Raw genomic sequence first — 7,639 nt, 5'->3', positions numbered from 1 at the left:
AAGACTCATTAACAATCTGCAATATGCAGATAATACAAACTTGCTTGCTGAAAGTGAAGAGGACTTAAAGTATTTACTGATGATCTAAGTGTACAGCCTTCGGTATGGATTGCATCTCAATGTAAAGAAAACAAAAATCCTCACCACCGGACCAATAAACAACAGTTTTATCAATGGAGAAAAGATTGAAGTTGTCAAGGAATTCATTCTTCTTGGATCAACTATCAACGCTCACGGAAGCAGCAGTCGAGAAATCAAACGATGTATTGCATTAGGCAAATCTGCTGCACAAGACCTTTTTAAAATGTTGAAGAGCAAAGATGTCAGCTTGAGGACTAAGGTGCGCCTGACCCAAGCCATGGTATTTTCAATAACCTCATATGGATGTGAAAGCTGGGCAATGAATAAAGAAGACCATAGAAGCATTGATGCTTTTGAGTCATGGTGTTGGAGAAGAATATTGAAAGTGCCATGGGCAGCCAAAAGAACCAACAGATCTATGCTGGAGGGAGTGCAGCCAGAGTGGTTCTTGGAGGCCAGGATAGCCAAACTTCGTCTCTCATACTTCAAACATATTGTCAGGAGGGACCAGTCGCTGGAGAAAGATAACATGTTTGATAAGGTGGAGGGTTAGAGAAAAAGAGGAAGACCTACAAGGAGATGGATTGGCCAAGTGGTAGTATCGATGGACTCAAGCATGGCAACAGTAGTGAGGATGGACCACGATCCAACAGTTCTTTGTTCTGCTGTGCATAAGGTCGCTATAGGTTGGTACCAACTGGATGGCACCTAACAACAACAGTTTTAGAAGCTCAAATTTCTTGGAAATCCATTTTCCCAGTTGTAGTATATGCTGCCACCTGGTGGGCATTTGTTGTATCTTGGGAATCTGAAGAAATGGGCTTCACCTGGAACTCTACCACCAAAGTCCACTTGGGACACACGTTTTCCATATAACTATATTAAAATCCTTGGAAACCCTGTACAGGGTCGCTATGGGTCGGAACCGACTCGACGGCACTTCACAACAACAACAATATTAAAATCTACATTACCTAAAAATTTTTAAACTTAATTTTAGCATGCTTTCAACTACTGAAAACACATGATATTAGCAGAAAATATAAAGCAAAAAATAATTCTGTCATGAAAGGGTTAAATAATTATGCAGATTTTGTATTCGTCTCCATCTATTTTTGTTTTAACATCAAATAATATTTTTAGTTACTTGTTGTTGTTGTTAAGTGCCATCAAGTCGGTTCTGACTCATAGCTTCCCTATATAGTGTTTCCAAGGAGCAGCTGTAAAAATCTGACTTCTGGCTTCATAATGAGGCAGGAAAATCAAACTCAGAATCAGCCCATTCCTATGAAGAGGAGGTCAGACATGCCTCCAAACTTCATCCTTCTTTACCCTATTCTGACACCAATCATCCCTCCTACAATGCTCCCTTATTCATATCTGGGTTCAGTAATCTGTTGCATGTCCACACAGAACAAACAGACAATATTCATGACTATGGGGTTTATTAGGGAAGTGTGTTGTTGTTAACTGCTGTCTAGTTGGTTCTGACTCATAGTAACCCTATATAGGGTCTTCAAGGAGCAGCTGGTGAATTTCAACCACCTATCTTGCAGTTCGATTTATGGTGTGGCTAATGCGCCAGACTGCAAAGTCATTTGAACTTCAAGGTCAGTGGTTCAAGCTCACCAGTTGCTCCTCGGAAACCCTATGCAGGGTCGCTATGGGACGTAACAGACTCGACAGCACTTCACATCAACAACCTTGCAGTTCAAACCCACCTTGTGATCGGTCCAGTGCCTTATCCCACAGCCCCACACCAGGACAGGGTACAATTCTGGATAAGAAACAACTCAGGATGCGGCAGTTCTCCAGTCAAGAAAGCCTCTTCTCTGCCTTACTGCAGGCACGCTTCATTCTTGTCTTTAGCCTCTCAGACATGTTACCCCTTGGCCTCTGCCCTGCTCCCACACATGTTACAAAGCTCCTTCAGCCAATCTATAAATGCCCATAGGGCACAATCTGCAAGCCAGCCTCCTGTTGTAGGCACTCAGCTTGGCTTGGTCAGTGGACCTGGAAGCCCAAAGCTGCTCTGTCTCTCCACACCACCACTTCTGCTGGTGTCGATTTTCCAGGATGGGATCTCACACTTCACTCATGGTTCTTTTCTCTTGATGGTCCTGGTATCATCTGTTCCTGCTTCTGAGGTGACTCCTTTTCAAACTAACAGGATGGCAAAATTAACCAATCTTGGCGTTAGAGTCTCATACACCCTATTTGCATGGTCCCACAAAATTATTTTGTGGGAGTTAAGAGTTCTTGTGTAAGTACTGTAGAATAATCATTGGGCTGCTAACCACAAGGTCAGTAGTTCAAACTCACCAGCTGACTCATACAGGGTCGCCATGGGTCAGATCCAACTTGGTGGTACTTATCAACAACAAGAAGACTTTGAATAGAAAAGTCATATCAAGTAAACTCATGGTACCACAGAAGGTCAAGTTACTACTTTGGTGAAATATTTTTAAATATTTCAGAGGCTTCACATAGGGTCCCTTTGCCATGGTGTGAGATGGACTCAGTAGTCTCCAACTTGGTATCTCTGCCTCAATCTAAATGCCATCTTACCTCACCATTACCTAAAACCCAGCTTCAATAGCGAGGTACCCATCAAATTTAATATAAACCACTTTCTTTTTAATTCAAGACCCCCCCCCACACACACACAAAATGGTGCCAATCTTATTTCTAATACTAAGTTGCTGTCTACTAAACTTTAACACTTGTATGTGTTTTAAATATTTGATTGAATCTGGTTGTGGTAAATGGTGTTTACTTTTCTGGACACCTAGCACAGTGGTTCTCAAAATCTATTCCCCAGGACTACTAGCATCAACAACCTGGGAACTTGTGAGGAAGACGTATTTTCAGTAGAACGTGAATAAATTCCAGGGTAACCTCAAAGGCAATTATATACCTTTACATCAAAATAAAACAGAGGAAAATAAAAAAGATTTAGTAAACCTTAACACAACAGAAATGAAAATGAAAAGAAAACTCACAAACAAAATGAACTCAGCACAGAAAATGATGTGGAACAAGTGAACCAGCAGCACCATAGACACACAAAATGACAGCATAAACTCATACTTATTGATAATTACACCGAATGTAAATGGTCTCAATGAACCAGTCAAGAGACAGAGAGTAGCAGAATGGAGAGGAAAACAGGATCTATAAGAGACCCACCAGAAAGATGGAGACAGCCTAAATGCCCATCAACAGAAGAATAGTCAAGCAACCTTTAATACACACACACACAATGAAATACTATGGAACACTGAAGAATGACGATGAATTTGTAAAACACCTCACAACCTGGATGAACTTGGAGGACATAATGCTGAGTGAAATTAGTCAATCACAAAAGGACAAATATTATATGAGATCACTGTTGTAAAATTTTAAGAAAAGTCTTTTAAAAAAATATATATATATATATATAATGTAAAAGAAATATTCTATGATGGCTATGGGGGTGGGGAGAGGGAAAATTATTCACAGACTAGAGGGTAGACACGTGTTAACATAGGTGGTGGGGCAGGCAATATACAATAAGAGGGAGGTTGGCAGAGGAAAGGTGAAGGTAGCAGGAGACAAGGAAGAATGTAAGAGTTAAAGTGAATAGAGTTAAATACTCTTAATTTATGGTACATGGAGGGAATTGCAGTAATTGTAATGAAGCAAAGTATATAATTTGTTGAATGTAAAACTGAAGATCTCTTCTGTAAACCTTCACTCAATTCACAATTAAAGTTTAACATTTTTTAATTTTAACTTTTAAAATATATATAGTGCAAACTTTTTTCATTTAAAAACATTAATATTATTAAAATACAATAAATGTGCACCATATATTTCTCATACAGGTATTTCTTAAATTGGATATGTGTTTTAAAGGAAGAACAGATTAAACAATTTTAAATTCATTTGTCTCCTCCTAGTGGCAGATTCTTAAATATTGGCCATGACATACATATACTTTATATTTCTCAGAAATCAAATTTCTGATTTTTTAAATAAGATTCCTCTTGTTAAAGCCAATTAAAATCAATTGCCTCTCCCCACCAAATGACAGATATATGTAGCTATTTCTCTACGATTTCTAACTAAAGGGACCCCTGGCTGAGGTATATCTAAGGTATGGTAGGTATGGAATGTGTCCTGGGCAGCACTTGAGTGGAGTCACCATTGAGCAATTTATTTTGGCCATCACAGTTTCCATCTTCAGCTGTGAGAGATCATTCAGCAATTTAAAGCCATGTGCCATAGGCTCTAGTTTCCATAGATACACCTCTGGTCCTTGAGTGGCACAAATAGTTCAGTGCAAAAATGTTGGTAGTTTCAATCCACCCTGAGGCTCCCCTGTAAACAGGTTTGGTGATCTGCTTCCAAAAAGTCACAGCCTAGAAAATCCTAGGAAACAGTTCTACTCTGCACAAATGGAGTCAAAATTGACTCCACAACAATTAACAACCACACGCTCCAACTGTACTTGGTAGTTTAATTTTACATGACTCTTTTTGTTTTATTGGATTTGTAAATTTCCCCTCATTCTGTTACCCCACAACTTCTTAGGAGTCCTTATTAATTCTTTCCAAGAGACAGCTTCTTGTCTTGTTGATTCTTTATATTGTTTTTCTGTTTTTTAAATTCATTTATTTCTGCTCTACTCTTTATTATTTCTTTTTTTCTGGTGACTGTAGGCTTACTTTGCTGGGTTTTTTTCTAGTTGTTGGAGAGGTTGTGTTACTGTGCTGCTTTTGGGTCTTTCTTATTTATGGACATGTGCGTTTATTACTATACATTGCCCTCTTAGCACAGCTTTTGTTGTGTCCCAAAGGTTTTGGTATGTTGTGTTTTTGTTCTCGTTTGCTTCAAGGAATTTTTTTTTGTTTCATTTTTTGTTTGTTCTATTACCCAGTGGCTTTTTTTTCTTTTTAATGTTTTATTGTGAATTCTGTGATAGTTTACATGGGAGAACATTAGCTTTACATTCATCCTATTGTATATTTCATTGCCATGATTACAATCCCCTACATGCGTCCTCAAACAACCAAAGGTTATACACTGCAAGACTGCCCCTCTGTCTTCAACACACAGCACCTCTCCCTTTCTGAATCTAGAGTCCCCCAGCTGCTCCATCTCTCCACGTCATTGTCTCTGCCTCCATCTCTGGCATCACTGTTTCTCTGGGTAGGGTCCCGCACTCGGCTCTTCTCCATTGATGGTCCCAAGGACCTCTACTCCTGGACTGCAAAGCCAATCATTCCCCTCCTTTTGCTACAAAACCCCAGTGGCTTTTAAGCAGGATGATATTCAGTTCCCATGTATTTGATTTTGTTTCCTTGATCTTCCTGTTGTTGGTTTCGAATTTTATAGCATTGTGATCTGAGGAGATGCTTTTCAATCAATATTTTGATGTTTTAAAATTTATTGAGACTTGCTTTGTAGCTTAACATATGGTCTGAAAATGTTCAGGAGAATGTTCCACATACACTGGAAAAGAATGTGTATTGTGCTGTTGTTGGTTTGAGTGCTCTGTACAAATCTATAAGGTCAAGTTGTTTAGTTCCTCTGTGTCTTTCTTGAATTTCTTTCTGGTTATTCTGTCAAAAGTGGTGTATTACAATTTCCCACTATTATTGTACAGTTTTCTATTTCTTCTTAAATTCTACTGGTGGTGGTGTGCCATGGAATTGGTTCTGACTCATCGCAACCCTGCATAGGGTTTCTGAGGCTGTAAATCTTTACGAAAGCAAAAAGCCTCATCTTTCTCCCACAGAACGGCTGGTAGTTTTGAACTGCTGGCCTTGTGGCTAGCAGTCCAACTCGTAACCACTACTAGAATTTGATTTATGTATTTGAGGCTCTTTCATTGGGATTATAGATATTTAGTATGGTTATGTCCTCTTGTTCAATTGACCCCTTTAATCAGAAGACAATACCCTTCCTTGTCTCTTATGCTAGTTTTTGCCAAAGTTTATTTTATCAAAAATTAATATTGCCACTCCTGCTTGTTTTTGACTACCATTAACGTGATGTATTTTTTCCATCCTTTGATTGTTAATCCATGTTTGCTTTTTGTGTGTAAGGTGTGTCTCTTGGAGACAGCATACTGAAGATCCTGTTTTCTTATGCATTCTACTCTGTGTTTTGACTGGTGTACCTAATCCATTGATGTTCAGCGCAATTATCAACAGGTATGAATTTATTTCAGTCTTTTTGCTGTGTGTTTTTCTGTGGTGCTGCTTTGTTCTGTGTGCCTTCTTGTGCTGAGTTTGATTTTTGGGGTGTTTTTTCTTGTCAATTTCGTCATAGTTTTAATGTTTACAAAATCTTCTTGGATTTTCCTTTTCTTGATTTGATAGGAAGGTATATTAAGATTCTTTGAGGTTATCCAGTACCTTATTAATTCTTTACTTACTTTAAAACAGTCTATTTTATCTTGAAAACTACCTGACTGCCTCACCACCTGGAATTCTGTAACTATACTTCCCCCACACTGTTCGCTTTGTAGTTGTCCTGATCATAGATTGACATCTCTGTTTCCCTATTTTCAGTGTGGTAGTTTTATTCTATTCTGGACACTTCCATATCTAGACTGAATTCCAGGTGGTGTGACCATGTTTATCAATCTCTGGTTGTTGTCTGAGATTGTTGCTTCTCAATCTAAAGAACTCTCCTTAGTATTTTTTAGGGAGTTGTCTTGGTTTTCAAAAATTCCTTTAATTTGAGTTTATCTGGATATGTTCTAATTTTGCCATTGTATTTGAGGGCAGCTTTGCTGGGTATATGATACTTGGTTGGAAGGTTTTTTTTTTTCTTTCAGAGTTTTATATATTTCTCCCCATTGTCTTCTTGACTGCATGGTTTCTGCTGAGAAATCAGATCTCGATCTTACTGGTTTTCCATTGTAGGTAGCATTTCATTTTTCCTGACCTGCTTTCAGGATTCTTTCCTTCTCTTTTATTTTGGAGAGCTTGATTATGATATGTCTTGGTGATTTTCTTTTGGAATCTATCCTGCCGGAGGTTCATTCAGCTTCTTGAATGCTTATTTTCTCAATTTTCATGATATTATGGAAACTCTTGCAGTAGCTCTTTGACTACCTTTCTTATAGTTTTCTTTGCCTCTTCCTGTTATGGAATTCTGATAGTTTATTTCTCTTCATATTGTCCCACATGAATCTTAGACTTTCTTCGGATTTTTTTCATTTATTTTTCTGTTTGTTCTTCTAGCTTGCTACTATTGAGAGGTTTATCTTCAAGCTCACTAATTTGGGCTTCCATTGATTCAGATCTATATTTTGCCCTTTTAGTATATTGTCCATTTCTGATATCTTAGTATTAATCTTCTGTATTTCTGTTTGCAGGTTTATGTTGTCTCCAACCCTTTATCAACTTAGTTTGATTGTTCCTGTAACATTTTTCTAAATTATTCCTTGTTTTCCTTGACCTTCATTCAGTAGTTTGGAGATACCTAAATGTTATTTTCCCAAACTCTTTTCAGTTAGTTCCAGTACCTCTGTTTTTTTTTTTTGTTTTTTTTTTTTTTT

Source organism: Chrysochloris asiatica, unplaced genomic scaffold (assembly GCF_000296735.1).
Source record: "Chrysochloris asiatica unplaced genomic scaffold, ChrAsi1.0 scaffold00027, whole genome shotgun sequence".
In the NCBI taxonomy this organism is placed as follows: domain Eukaryota; kingdom Metazoa; phylum Chordata; class Mammalia; order Afrosoricida; family Chrysochloridae; genus Chrysochloris; species Chrysochloris asiatica.
The sequence above is the reverse complement of the archived record's forward strand: the minus strand, read 5'-3'. Positions refer to the sequence as shown.